Here is a 15,700-nt window from a genome sequence, read left to right as displayed (position 1 = left end):
ATGAGGACCACTTCAGAAAAGTTTAAATAAACATATGCCTTATTTTGTTTCGTTGAAAGGGTCCTACATGTTGTGTAACATTCTATGTAATTTTATAAACATATGCTTGCGTGTATTTAATAATTCGGCCGACATATTCCTTTGCTATAAATCTTGCAGAGAATTGAAATGCATCATCATGGACATATTTTTGTATGAAATGTCAAAATGCACCTTGTGAGAAATTTTTATTAAATAAACTAAATTATTAAATATTAAATATTTTTATTAAATTATTAAATATTACTATTGATTAAATTATTAAATATTACTAATAACCAAATTATTAAATATTTTTATTAAACAAACTAAATTATTAAATATTAAATATTTTTATTAAATTATTAAATATTACTATTGATTAAATTATTAAATATTACTAATAACCAAATTATTAAATATTTTTATTAAACAAACTAAATTATTAAATATATATATTAAATATTTTTATTAAATATTACTATTGATTAAATTATTAACTATTATTAATAACTTATAAATTAAATATTACTAATAACTTAATTATTAAATATTTTTCTTAAATAAACTAAATTATTAAATATTCCTCCCTTTAAATCAATTTGGCTGGTGAACGAAATTGTCTTCGCATAAATAAATTGCGTTAAATCGCGTAACCGGAGGGAGCTCTGTAACAAACTCGCGATATGTACTCAGGATTACAATGTTGGCGCGACCCGGAGGCACGCTCTATCCTCTCTCTCTCTCTCTTCCTCGACTCGGAAGAAAATCAGGCGGTCGGTAACCGCGAAGGTAGTCGTGCGAGCGCATAACGTCGCGTCAGGCGAGGGTGGAAAGCGCCGGCGGGCAGATACATCTCATCGTAGGCGTAATGTTTAACAATGCGGCCACGGGATACACGCGCACGCGTGCGTGCGTGCGTGCGTGCACGCAGTGCGTTCACCTAGCGTCTCGCTCGCTAGACCAACGATTTATGTACGGCCGAGTCCGCCTACCTCTAGTATCTTCATCTCGGCCGAAGAACGACATGCCGAACAAGTGGAGGGAAGGGAGAGAGAAAGAGAGAGAGAGATGGCTTCCTCCCCCGTCTTCCTCGCCGCGCAAACCTCTAATTAATAAACGCACCGACAATACTCGGCCGCGTCGAGCATGTGTAGCCGGCAATGGTGGTAGGTAAATAGGTGTTACTCTATCGGGAGAAAGGATTAGTTTCCGCGGGGGAGGATTTATGCGACAGCTCCTCGCGGCAACGAGAGCTCTCGCAGAATCGTGCGCGCGATTTCCATTAAAAGTTTACCCGATTCGCGATGTAAAATCGCAGGTCCGAGATAAATCTGCCCGCGACCGCGTGTATTATTAACTGGGGACGTTTATTAATGCGTCGAGTGCGTCGCATAAACCGTGTCGTCCGTTGTAAAATACGTTACTCGAGACGTCGCGATGTCTCGAGTCGATGACGAGGTCGTCGAACCAGTCTATCTCGCGATTTTAGACGCTCATTCGTGTGTAAATAAAAGAAGAAGAAACAATCGCATTCTCTCAAGCTATAGAAGAAAAATAAGTGTCGAATCAAAACTTATATGCTTAAACTAACGCGTTCATTGTTTCGTATATACGCAATAATTTATAATCTTCTTAGAAGAATTTAATAATTTTAAATTTCAATAATATAGTCTTATTTTAATATTGTAATTGTCACCTCAAGAATATATAATTATTTAATTCTAAATTTAATTCTTAAAAATAAGATATCAGATATATAAATCAGATATTTATTTAATTCTTAAGAAAATTATAATCTTTGATTTAAAAATGTTATTTTCTATCTAACATGTTTTTTTTCCACTCAAGAAAATTAAATCTTAAATCATAAGAATATATTTTTCTTGATTGAACTATATAAAATGGCTTCATTCAAGTAAGCAATTATTCAAGCAATTATATTTTTCTTTAATTAACGCGATATAATCTCATTTCAAGATTTCCATGTTAAAACTAAATATATTTTCAAAACAAAAGTGTCTTTTTTTTCTGTGTGTGATGTCATTTTCATACCGAGTGGTTGTATAAATGCGATAAATGCCCAGCTTCGTCTATCGTCGCCCCTCCTGACCTTCTCGCGAAAACGATAGCAGTAAGAACGATAGAGGCGACTTTACACACGACTCTCCATACGTTATAAATCAGCGAGCAAACCATCCCCGACTAAATCGACTTTGCGTAACCAAAACTACGAAGGGTGACTACCAACCTACGGGGGAGGGGTTGGGCGGGGGCGAGGGGGTTTGCGGTGGTTACCGGTGTGAAATGTTCCCATGGGGGGTCCCGAGGAAAGCCGGTGGAGAAACGGGACCGATTCACCCTAGCGTATGTGTCCTCTCTTTCTATCTCTCTCTCTTTGACACGGGATCCCTAACAGGACAATATGTTACCCGTCTTTCGTTACGCGAGCCATCAGACATCCGATTATACTTATTATCCTGTAAGCGTATTGATCGCGGCGACGTCGCATCGCGCCCTTAAAATCACGATGAGATTCTCACGCCGACGCCAAAGATAATCCCGATGATTCGAGGAATCTCGAAATAATTATGCCAAAGGGAATTGTTTGATTCTCGTCGATATATTGATCGTGAATAGAAGTAGAGTATCTATTTAAGTCGAGCAAGAATCGTACCATCTCGATCGCGAGATTATAATTTAAACGAGATTAAATAAAAAATGCAAAATAAAATATACTCTCTTAAGTCAGCCCAAAAAGATCAACTAAAATTAAAGTAAGCCCATATATATCTTAAATAAAACATGTGTGATTGATATTCAAAAAATTTAAAATTATATATATTTTATATTAAATATGTATATTAAATATATATAAAATTATACACATATTTTTTTATTCTTAAGATGTGATAGATTCACAAAATATAAATACGAATATTTGTTTCTTGGTTAAGAAACAAATATTTAATTATACAAATTTAATTATAAAATAAATTAATTTAAAATAAATAAATAATTAAATAATAAATAAATAAATAATTATTAAATAAATAAATAAATAATAATTTTATTATAAAAATTTAACAAAATATATTGCTATAAATTTATTTATATATGTGATAATAAAATATAAAATAAATCTCAAAATATTTAAAGTAACTACCATCACTGATTCCTTCAATGAAATTTCACTCATTTGCAATGCTTTATTTTCCAGTGAGACCATCAATGATCATTTACTACTTTTCAATGATAATACACTGATTTCATTATTATACATGGAATAATAGAAAACAAATAGACACTTCACACGCAGCGAATGAGACAAGAGAGATAAAATACCCACACGCACTTTCGTTTTCCCACGTCCGCCGCATCGTTACGTCACTCCAATTAACGTAACGAAAGGATTAGCTCGCTCATCGGCGAAAAGTTCCTGAGCACGTGAGAAGAGCGCGCCTTCGAAGTTGCGACGACTAGGTAGAAGGAAAAAAAAAGAAGAAAAAAGTACGCACTCTACATTTCCACCGGCTACATTTTCATAGCTCGTGCATTTCGCTCGCGCGATCGCAATCTCGTTCCTCAAATAAACCCACGCCAGTCGTTCGTTAGACGCGCCTCTAATTAACGGATTCGCATAATCGCGCGATTTCTCTTATCGGAATACCTAACGAGTCTTAAGCGCGTTCGGTCTTTAAGACTCAAGACGACCGATCGCGAAACCGAACGCGACGAGGATTTGGCCTGCAAATTAAGTAAGCCGTACGTACGAATGTAAATTTCCGAACGCACAGGAAGTGAACGTGTCCTCGTAAATCCTGGCGTTCGCGCAACTCGCAATTCAGCTTTAATAACAATCTCGGCGGCGCAAGCTGTTATTTGGCCTCTTCATCTCGCCCTCTCTCTCCCCCGCCCACGAAGGCCGCGATCGAAATATGCAGATCGTTTCTATCGTAATTATAGCGACTAGTCGAAGGACTGGTCAAGTCATGCGGCAAACGTCGAGAATTACCGGGACCAGAAACTCGTTCAAATCGGCGAGCAACTGGATCAGATCGATCAATCGAGCGACCGCTCCTCTGATAGATCGACAGGCTTCTTGGAGTCTGTCATGCGTAAGTAATAACTCTGATTTAATCGAATTATTTAGATCGTGGAAATTAAATACTCGACGAGAGCTGAAATAGATATATAATGCACAGAAAAAAGGGCATTCTTGTTTTGAAAATATATATTATTTTTAACATGGAAGTCTTGAAATGAGATTATATCGCGTTAATTAAAGAAAAATATAATTGCTTGAATAATTGCTTGCGTGAATGAAGCCATTTAATATAGTTCAATCAAGAAAAATATAGTCTTATGATTTAAGATTTAATTTTCTTGAATGGAAAGGAAACAATATTAGGTAGAAAATAACATTTTTAAATCAAAGATTATAATTTTCTTAAAGTAGAATTAAATAATTATATTAGATAATTTTTGTTAAATAATTATTAAATAATTATTAAATAATTATATATTCTTGAGGTGACAATTACAATATTAAAATAAGACTATAATATTGACTATAATATTTACGAAACAATGAACGTGTTAGTTTAAGTATATAAATTTTGATTTGACACTTATTTTTTTCTGCGTGTAAGAAATATATTTTTACGTTTGATTGATATCTCTTTTTTAGTATGGATATTTTTAGACAAAACTGTATCGAGATAATTGTACGGGTGACAAGATGAAACGAGGGCTCCGCTCGACCAGGGAATCGATCAGGGACGACGCCGCGCGTCGGAACAACCCCCGAAAATGATTTCATGGGGTGGGCAGTGACGCCACGCAAATCGGGGGTATCGGTGACGGAGTCACCCTCGAGTGTGTTGGGATTAAAGATTAAATAACCAGCATCTCTCCCTCGAGTTAAGCGTCCCTTTAAGCGTCCGTCGTAAGTTCACAAGTGGCTCTTCCCCTTCTCCCCACGGACGTGACCTCGAGTAGCAAAAAAATCGCTTGTTTCTTTCTATACCGTCGATATGATGCTCTAATTAACGCGATCGAGACGGAGGCTCTTATTCAAAATTTCCCCTTAAGGCTGAAGTCGATGTCTTTAATAGTTGTCGCATTAATAAGGTACACGACGTAATAACAGGTGAGAGGAAAACAGGTGTGAGAAGACATCGATCATTATCTTGCTCGCAATCGTGCATTTTGCATTATTAATTTTCCCTCATCGATGGATACGATGTAAAGTGTCTCCGAGGAGGATAAAAGCCGAGCGTTTCCGCTTCCAAGGACGGGGGTAGAACGAGAAATCGTAATTCCTGCGACTAGCGACATATCGATACTATCGTATCGTGATCGACGGTGTCGTCCTCGTGGCAATCCCGTAATTACGCTAACGTACTCACACACGTGCACGATACGTATGCGTGTACCTACGATGCATCGGTACCGAGCCGAGAGTCGGTCGGTCGGCACGAAAATTTTAATTGGCTCTCTCTCTCCAGAGAGACCTCTCTAATCTCTTCCTAATGATCTCGGGCTCGCGTGCCCATCTGTTTCCGGCATAAAGAGAGGAAGAAAAAAAAATAACCGGACAAGACGCATGACCAACGCGAGCCAACGCGCTCGGAGATCGTGTTGTTGGCAACGACTCGATCGTTCGCGAATTCGAGAAATAACGAACAAGGAAGCTTCGCGAACAAATTATTTCTCAGGCTATTCTGTCGGTTTTTATGTTATTTTTTTTCTTTTTCACACACATATATAAAGTTTTAAAAATGATAAGTTTATTTTAAATATATTTTCCAGCATAAATTTTAAGTTCTTCTTAATGTGAGATTTTTTAAATCACGCATTGATTATTCAATTCAACAAAAATAATTTATATTTTTTTTTACATAAAAAAGAGAGTTAATTTTTTGACACTGAATATGATTTTGGTTTCCAAATTGCTCGGTTACGTTATAATTTTTAGAAATTTGTTAGAATTAAAGTTACAAAAAGGAGATATCTTGATGTATTTTATAATTTTTCGTAGATTTTTTTAGCAACTTCAACTACAAATTTTTAAAAAATCTTGAAAATGGAATCATATTTTAAAAAATTATTACTTTCTTTTTTATTGAACTATTTTACCAAAGCAAAAATCGATATTTCAAATAATCAAATAAATATCTTGCATAATTATAATTATAATAAATTATATATCTGTTTAATAATAGTTTAATAATAGTAAATATTTCTCTTTTGCAAACGTTGGAACGAAAGGATAAAGGGTGTCGAGGGTTTCTTACAACGAGGACTTAGACTGATTTTCACAAGTGCACCTGTAGTCTCGCACACACAAGTATGCGAGTTTATTCGATATTCAGGTGAGACGGTACGCACCGGATCTCACCTGCTTGCAGCTCTCGTTCGATACCGACCATAGGCCGGACCTATAACTTGTTACTGGCGATTAAATTCGCGGTCCGTCGAATCGATTGTCGAAAAGCCGACAACGGCCAGCTGATCGAACCAGTTACCCCGATCGTCGCGTCGTTAATGACAGGTTGTACGTCTGTACGACACGCAGTTATTATTGTAATGAATAAAGCCGCTTCCGCCAGAGAAGAGGGGAGGGGAAAAAAATAATTAGCAGTCTTGATTTCGCGCTCGCAAAGTGCATTAGCGACAAAACGAGTAGAGGTGCGTGCGATCTTCGAACACTGTTTTCAATGTCGTCAAAATTATTAATTTCCGAGACAGATACATCGGGAAAAAGGGAAAAGGTTCGCCCGCGACCTCGAATCATCGACCTCGATAATCGTAACACGTGCGCCAGCCTAAGAGTACATCATTAGACGCATTAACGGCGTAAATATACCCTGGGAACGGAGTGTCGAGTCGACCCGTTAATAGCATCGGGGAGCAGTACCTGAATTCCGTAAATCCCATTTGATCTGCCGACATAAAACAAACACACCCACCGCGTCAACGGGGGGAAGTTATCCCTTCGCGCGTGTGGAATTTGTTTAATATAATTCGACGCGTTTCTCCCCCTGGAATCTACTCGCCCGCGCGTTAATTCTCTTTATCCGGCCATCGTTTACTCCTGCAATGTAACGAGATTTTTTTCATGGCAAATATAATTGACAGAAGAATCCGAGATGACAAGGATATCCCGGATGAGTCGTAAGTGTGTTTTATAAATTTGTGAACGTATTTCTGGATAAAAGAGCAATTGTTCATATGAACATTATATGAAAGATGCTTCTGAAACAATAGACTAATAATAAAAATTAGTTCCAATGTCATTCAGTTCTTTAAAAGAAAACATTTTACTAATAATTTTATTAATGAAATTATCTGACTACTATAATCATACTATTTTAATCTTAGATACTTTGTATTCACTCAATAATAATATAATTCTGCATTAAATTATATTTTCTGTCAATAGATTAAATGAAAGAATCTGATCTGACACTTATGAAATAAATAATATTTGAAACTAATTTTTGCGCATTATTTTAGGAGCATTTTGCGCTTAACGTTTATATCAACAATTGTTTTTATTTTTTACTCAGAAACACGTTTCTAAAATATACTTTATGACTCACCATAAACCCGTTTGCTTTACATCTTTTTAAGTTATCTCTGTTGGTCTTTGCTTTAACTTTTCATTATATCTTTCTTCTCTTTTCTCTGCCTCAGAAACTTTCGATCTTCCAACCATTTGTTCTTTTCTTGTTTGTTTTGATTTTGAACTGAATTCTCTTTAACTCTAGCTATTCTCGTTTTATCTATAAAATTTTATGTCGCATTTATACTGTCTTAAATATTTACATTTGTTGCCTCAAAACGTTCTTTTTCTTCTCCCTTCCCTATTTTTTATATATATTATTTCGTATTATGTTTGTAATAATTTAATATTTTGTTTTATTTTATTATTAGATTTCCATTTTTGCTACGCATTTAAAAATTCTACAAAATTCCCTTATTCATAATTAAGCTTATTGTCTCGTCTTTTGCATTCGTAGATTCTATTGTAAACAATTTTAATGTCATCACAACTTAATAAACTATTATTATTTTTCATTTCCGATTAAATTCTTCAATTTTGCATATCATGTAATCTTTTATTAGCATGAAATTTATTTACAAAAAAATGAAATGAATTTTAACATTGTACATTTTGCGTGCATTTCGAGGAAGAGGGGGAGGATATTTTTAAAGAGACGAACACATAAAAGGGCGTCCATCCTCTTTCGGTCCTAATTAAATGCGCGCTCACACGCGCCGCGAAGAATTTATTCACGCTCACAATCGGACATCGGGGCCGGAATCTCCGTGAAACCGTCCTCTCCTCTCGCACAATAAGAGCTGCGAGTGCCGTGACTGTCGTTTGCCAGCACTTTACTCACAGTTCGGTTGGCACGACCATGGCGATTAATCGACGACGGTCATTCATTCATCAGTCGTCATCGCGAACTTGCACGCGTTCTCTATTCGCATAACAACAGTTTATGGCACACGGTACACGAGCGCGATACGATACCCTCCACACGAGAGTGTTCCTTTTTGTTCGCCGACATGGGAAGTGAGCATCGCTCCGACTTCATTCTCGCTCCATTAACTAGATAATGAACTAAAGGCCTCGATCGTTCTGCCATAAGTACTATACGATCGATGGAAACAAATTCGAGTACTAATCTCCTCCTCGAAATTGTCACTGAAATGAAAAATCTCGATGGAGAGAGAATATTGTCGATTTAAAATTAATCCCAAAACTAGAGAAATTTAATACATATAATTTAATGCATTTTTTTATATACATAAGAACGTGACTTTATCTAAAGAAAATTTTATAATTTGACAGCTCTGTTTATAATGAGATAATTAATTTAATTAATTACTATCTCTAATTTATTTAATACATAAAAAAAATTCGCAATAAATTTCGAACACGCACGCACAGCAAAGTACGAAGGAAAGCGCGACGGTCGAACAATGACTCTAACAAATTGATGGGTTAATAAATAAGTAACTCAAACCGGGCGCGACAACCCTTTCGGAGTTTAAAAATTTTACAAGAGGGGGTGACGTTGGACCGGACGGGGGATGGTAACGCGTGTGAAATATTCCAAGTATACGAGTCATTTTATGACGACAATATGTCGCGAGAAAGGAATGAAGGAAGGGGCGGTGCCACCATGATCGCTCAAAAATTGTAAAGGCGATTTTCAGCGGCGATAACGATCTCTTGCCCCCATTTCGAAAAAAAAAAATCGATTTAGCATACGATTTTTAATATCGTCAATTACATTTTCACACGTCGTGATCGTAAATCTAAGCCGTCCGTCGAACAATATTGCGAAAAATAGGAATATTCTTGCATTTTTGAAAAAATTATTAAGCAGAAATTTAATTCTTCCCAGCTTTAAGCTTAATCTTCTCGCGACGAATCCTTTATTCGCTACAAAAGCCACAAGAAAGGCACAATGTTTCTTATAGAGGCGCGCATTCGAAGGAGAGACGTCGGGAGGATGAAAAAAATAGATGGGTGACACACAAACGCAAGCGCAGGACGTGTCGCGGGGGTTTACTTCCGTGGCGTGCCTGTCTGAAGCTGCGGGATGCTTGTCTGCGAAGCCCCTCTTTACCATTTCAATGGTCCAATCGGCTATGACAGCGACAACCGTAATATCGTACACGTACTCGATACCCATGAGAAATTCTGTCGCCGGCCGAGTTCGCTCGCGCACGCGAGACAATGAATCGCGACGACAGCCCAGCACTTTTGGCGAACGACATGGACATTTTCTCTGCGTGACGCAGTAAGAGCGGTCGCTTACCTCACTTCGGATTACTTGAATGATAGGCAACAGCCGGCAGGCGTACAATATTCTCGTGCGAGGAAATTTAGGGGATGTAAGAATAAATATCTTATTAAATATAGGAATTATTTATATCTAATGAGAAAGATCAATTAATCACGTTAAAATCCTTGAGTCAACATCTTAAAGAGATATTCCATTTCCGAAAATAAGGCAATAATGAATGACGGGATTTTAAGCCAAATTAAACAAAAATCTTAATTTAATTAATTTAATTTATTATAATTTAATTTAAAAAAAAATTGCAGTAACGCATAATAAGATAATATAAAATAAAAGAGAGAGATAAACAGATAGACAGACGGAGGGGGGAGGGAAAGTGATTATCACGAATACAACAAGTATGTTTTTCTCGATAAAATTAAGTTTTCTCACGAGCGGTGTCGAAAATTTGTCAAGAAAGAAAAAAACTTCGCCAAAATCGTACTTTTCCCACTCCGCCTACCGACCTGATGAGCGTTTTTAGGCCTGTATCCCTCTCCCTCTCCCCCTCGCCTCTCTTGTCTCTAGTCATTCGGCGAAGGGGTTACATGCGAAATTTAAACATCCATCATCTCCCGCTTTAACAACCCCTTTGAACGTTTTTCCCTTCTACTTGGCACGCGCCGTTATAATGCTCGGGCTTAACTCGCTTTAAATTTAACTGGCCTCTAAAATTTGAACAGCGTTTTACAAACGAGCTCGCTTATATAGCCGTGACACACCTACACCGGCAGCCAGTCGACTGGCTGAAGTTTCTCCGAAAGTAAAGCCCGTTTTTACGAGCTCTCTATCTGGCGAAATCTTTTGTTATTACACGAGACGACAAGAGAAGGATGCTGAAATGAAAATTTTATGCAAGATGATTTATCGGGGGTATTTCGCGCAAATCATAGGAGATTAATTCACAGAATCTCGCGCTCTAACAACATTTATGTTTATAGGTTTTTGAATCGCTGATTACGAATCTGAAAAATAATCTTGATGAGATTTAAAAAATAAATTATATAAAAAATTTTATCACGTTATAGCTGTGTGATATGGTGGAAAAGTTTCGTAGCAAAATTAAGTATATTGTTAGGATTCGTTCAGTTCTTGAAAGGAATTTGTCATATCGATTAATAGAAGATATCATAGAATTAAATATGGAATTTATCATTAAAAAATGCTTATTCAACTATTAAGAGTTTAAATAATGTTTTTTATGTTTATTAATTTTTAAAGATTAAAATCGTTATCGAATATGAATTTATATGATGTCATAATTGAAGGAATTATTATCGTGATTATCAAGAATAAAAAACTTTCAGATTTTTGCAAAAATTTATATTTATATAAATTTATATACAAACATTTATTTATTTTATCATTTGATTATATAACATTTACTTATTTTATTTAAATATTTTTAATTAATCCATATAATTTTCACGATAAATTTCTTTTGACATTTGAAAATTCTAACAATATACTTAATTTTGATTGCAATAAAACTTCTTCAATACATCATATATCATAATCGTAATGTAATAAATTACATTAAAAATATTTTTGCAACATTAATCGCAACTTTCTCAAAATTGTAACATGATAATAATAATAATTAATTATATATAATTTGGGATAATTTGGAAATTGCAATCGCGCGTATCCAGCGTCAAAAACCCATAAATCTCTTTCTTATACCTGGAAAAAATGATTTTTTAAACTATATAATCTAACTTAAATCTTCATCCAAGCCACATAATAAACGATAGTGATAAATGAATGTTGAAGCGAGAGGAATATTCGTTGTCGTGCATCATGCGCGATGTTTTCGCTTATTATTCATGATGCGATGTTGGCAGCGAACATGCTCGCGTTCCAAGCCTCTATGAATGTCGAGCAGTAAAAATCGTCCTTTACGACAAAGCCATTTAGAGCCTATTCCGTTTCCCGAGAGAAATATCTCAAAAGAAACTGCCTCCTGCCCTTATTTCTTAGGATCGTTTTGAAGAGAATTATCGCGCGGATCGTGATCTCTCTACAGAATATAAATCTTTTGTCAACGCGACTGATAATCCTCTGCCAAGTTTCATCGGAGAAATATTTGGCACACATCGCTGTTTTTTCAATTTTAAAGTAGTTTTATCGCGTCTCAATTTCCCCAATTTCCCTCAAGTCGAGTGTCGAGCTTTTCGGAGATACTTGAGAGAGTAAAATCCATCTTGCGTAATGTTGTCGTCAATCTACGACGGCGAAGACGACTGGCGAATGTGTTTCTGCTTACGAGGGTGGAAGGAGAGAAACAAAGAGATAACTCTTGGATATGGAGAGAATGGGGAGGGAGAGAAAAGGAAGAGAAAATCAACGAGAGAGCGAGAGAGAGAGGGAGAACCGCGAGGGAGCGAGTTATCGCGGGCTATCTCGCTCGCTGAGCGATCGTCTTTTGGTTCGGCTAACGCGCGGGTGCCGCGTCGAAACCGGAAATTACGTCTGGGGTTCCATCTCCGGTGTTGCGCCGCCGACAGAGTTGCTGCCTTGGCAGAATTCGCCGTCGTGAGGAAGCGTCGCGGTGCTCGGCGTCGCCGAGATGCGACTCGACTCGACTCGACTGGATGCATCGCTGCTACAAAGTCGCGCAGACTTATTAAAGTTGCAACCGCCCCTCCCCCGAAACCGTTTCCACTTGTTATAATAACGACGACGAGACAAGCAGGTTCCGCGACGAGCAAAATTTCGCGATGTTTACTATGAGATTCACGCTTTGCCGCGGAGTGAGAGAAAACGCAATGGACCACCGTGATTTATTGCTACAAGTGAGAATCCCAAGTCGACGAGGTATTCGAGTCGGATGTAAAAAGTAAAAATTAAAAAGTTTCTAATACTAGACTTATGTACGATTACAGTGTCCTAAGATCCTTAAATATTTATCAATCTCTTTTTTTCACCTTTTGTCTTTTCCTCAGCTCATTTCAAAAAGTCAATAGATCTATAAGATATATTATACTTATTCATATATGCATACAAAAATTCTTATTACATTTAATTTAGATTTTCAATTTTCTTTATGATAAAAATAATTAATAAATTCAAATATAATTCTTTAATTAATTTTTATATTACTTATAGAGAAATTTATAAAAAGATATATAACACAGAATACTGTTATTACATTACTACATCTGTTATTTTGCAGATTTAATTTTTTATGTAATAATAATTGTCATAAAAGGCATTAAGCCTTTGATTATTTAATATTCTTTTTATCTTATATAAAAAATATATGTATGCACATATATGTGTATAATATTTATATTCGCAGATCTATTTTACTTCGTAAAATTAAAATAATACAAATACAAAATTTAAAACTCACCAGAATACGATGCGCAGCGATGTAGTAATGTGCAATGTCGATCTGTAAAATAAAAATATATCCAAGTTATATAAAGTAATAAACAAAATAATTAATATTGAAAAAATAATTATTATATGTAGAATTTTTTTTAAAGAAATATGTGGCAAAAGTCATACAATTTCAGCAAAACATCCTTATTTATGTATAAATTTTTTTTCTTAGATAAAATATAATAAATGTATAAGAATTTAATTCTTATACAACTTAAATAATTATTAAAAAATATTATATATTATAACTAATATTAAAAATATATAACTAATGTTAAAAATTATATATAAATAAATCTAAAGAAATTAATCATCTGTAAAGATTGCGATAGAACGATAATAATTAATTTCTTAATTTCTATGTTGCGTCTCTATTCCTATTTGAAATCTAAATCACGCAAGACTTGTTCAAGTAAGCAGCTGTGCAACTTCGATATGCTTTTCGACTCGATAATTACTTTATTAGTGGTGATGGTTAAATCAGATAATCTTTAATTATTTGGAAATAATGAATTACATAGGTGTGTTGAAATTCGAATAGAGAAATACAAGGTAAAATATTTAATTTTCGAATTAAGAGCCTGCAATAATACGCGATTTTGCATCACACATTGAATTTTTCATCGATTTTAATGTAATCGATTGTTAGTATCTAATAAATAAAACTTATTAATGTAATTGATTAAAGGGAATTATATAAATGAAAAATCAAAATCAATATTTTAAAAATCTAAATATTCGTATCTTCAGTATTATTTATATCCAATTGATTCAAAATTATAATTTTATTATTAAATGTTTCATCAATTAATTGTAAGATTTTGAAGGGATAGCAATGAAAATTGAGATAAACAAGAGTTATAATTATTTAAATTGATTCAATTATGTGGTTTTGGAGTAAAAAAATTGGCTACTAAATTTATCATTAATTATTCTATCTCTCATTTTGTCAAATTCAGGAGCAATAATTTAATGGCGATTGGATCTTCCCTTAATATCGTAAATGTCACGAAAAGGAGCGCGTTTAGTGGGTTGATCGAAGGATTTCAAGATGCGGAAACAACACGGATACAACGTGTAATATCGCACCGACGTACATACACGTGCATACACGTGTATGTGTGTGTGTGTGTACGCGTGTGTACACAAGGAGGACTAACGCTGGCGTCATTTCCTAGAGCGAGGACCAAGTTACTGCAGCGACATCGGCGAGTCCTCGACGGAGGGTAATAAAGCCATCTTGCTGAGGGGGTTTTGCCTCTTCCACCCACACAACCCGCCCCTGAGGAGGTGGCCGGATAGCGATCTATACTGCTGGTCGCCCTGCTCATCGTTGCCTGGCAACCATTCTCTCTCTCTCTCTCTCTCTCTTTCTCTCCCTTGCTCTCTTTCTCTGTTTCTCTCTCTCTCTTGCTCACTCCTCATTCCTGCCTCCCTCTGCTTTGCGCTATCTCGCTCTCAACCCCTTCTACGGAAAGTTCTTCCACCCCCCTCGCTCCAAAGAGATGTAGAGAGTGAAGACGATCAAGGACGAGAGAGAAAGAGAGAGAGAGGGGGTAGAGATTGCGCCCTTATCTCGTCAGATACCGACCGCCCCCGCCTTCACTTCCATCCGTTCTCTCTCCTCGTTTCTCTCTTCCTGCGCGTTACTCCTCTTCACCCGTGTTACGTTCACCATCGTTACGTTCTGCTCCGTCCTACCTCGACTTTCGCCCCGGGAGTGGATTGACACTCGTAGGGGCGGATGCAACGACGCCGTCCGATTCGATCTGCCGCAATAAAATTATACCGCCGACCGTGACGCCTGTCCCCTGGAAATCTCCGGCAAGAGGTTACGAGAAGCGCCTTCCGCAATCGCCGGGAAATATTTTCCAAAAGATTGCCATCGATTGCGTCTTGCGCGCGCGCGCACGTTTTGAAAAATCAAGTGCTCGAAAACGTCAACGCTCATCGTTTATTTACTACTCGAAGCGTATTTTTTTTACACGGGGATGAAAAAAAGTCGATGTCTCGATTCTTTCGTGAGTTTGCAAGATGAAGAAAAAAAAAAAACATTCCTTGTTCCGCTTTCTTTCTTTCCTCGCCGCCATTTCCCGCCCTCTCATGCCTCATCTTTTACCCTCGTCCATCATTCTCTCTCTCTTTCCATCTTTTCGCAATCTCCTTCCCCCTTTTTCCATCTCTTTCCGAACTGCCTCTTTCTCTTTCTCACTCTTTCGAACGAAGGAGGGAGAGACCGGCGCTGATAACGATTTGATGTATGGCCCAGTGATGTCACTAGTCGGCGGCAAACTCCCCTTTTCCCTCGCGCAACGAGGAACAGATTACATGGGTCGATAGGATTATCGACAAAGGAAAGTCGAAAGCATGAAATTTTTTTTGCCCCAAAAGAAGATTCTGCTGTTTGTTAGTCTACTCTGTTCCATGTT

At 36.5% G+C, this 15,700-nt stretch overlaps 2 pseudogenes across 2 annotated transcripts in view; one reads left to right on the top strand and one right to left on the bottom strand.

Moving 5' to 3' along the window:
• Nucleotides 1–15,700, bottom strand: part of LOC145965149 (uncharacterized) — an 88,893-nt pseudogene that overhangs the window by 55,747 nt on the left and 17,446 nt on the right. The window contains exon 3 of the transcript XR_014436631.1: nucleotides 13,240–13,281. The product of XR_014436631.1 is annotated as an uncharacterized LOC145965149 (transcript). The remainder of the gene's footprint in view (nucleotides 1–13,239; nucleotides 13,282–15,700) is intronic.
• The window catches only part of LOC145965628 (small ribosomal subunit protein uS5m-like), a 40,531-nt pseudogene that overhangs the window by 9,619 nt on the left and 15,212 nt on the right, over nucleotides 1–15,700 (top strand). The gene's annotated exons all lie outside the window — the stretch shown is intronic.

The sequence above is a fragment of the Camponotus vicinus genome, unplaced genomic scaffold, assembly GCF_025532165.1.
Source record: "Camponotus vicinus isolate PSW18456_S1 unplaced genomic scaffold, iyCamVici1.0 SCAF_14, whole genome shotgun sequence".
NCBI lineage: Eukaryota > Metazoa > Arthropoda > Insecta > Hymenoptera > Formicidae > Camponotus > Camponotus vicinus.
This window is presented reverse-complemented; position numbering and strand designations above follow the sequence as displayed.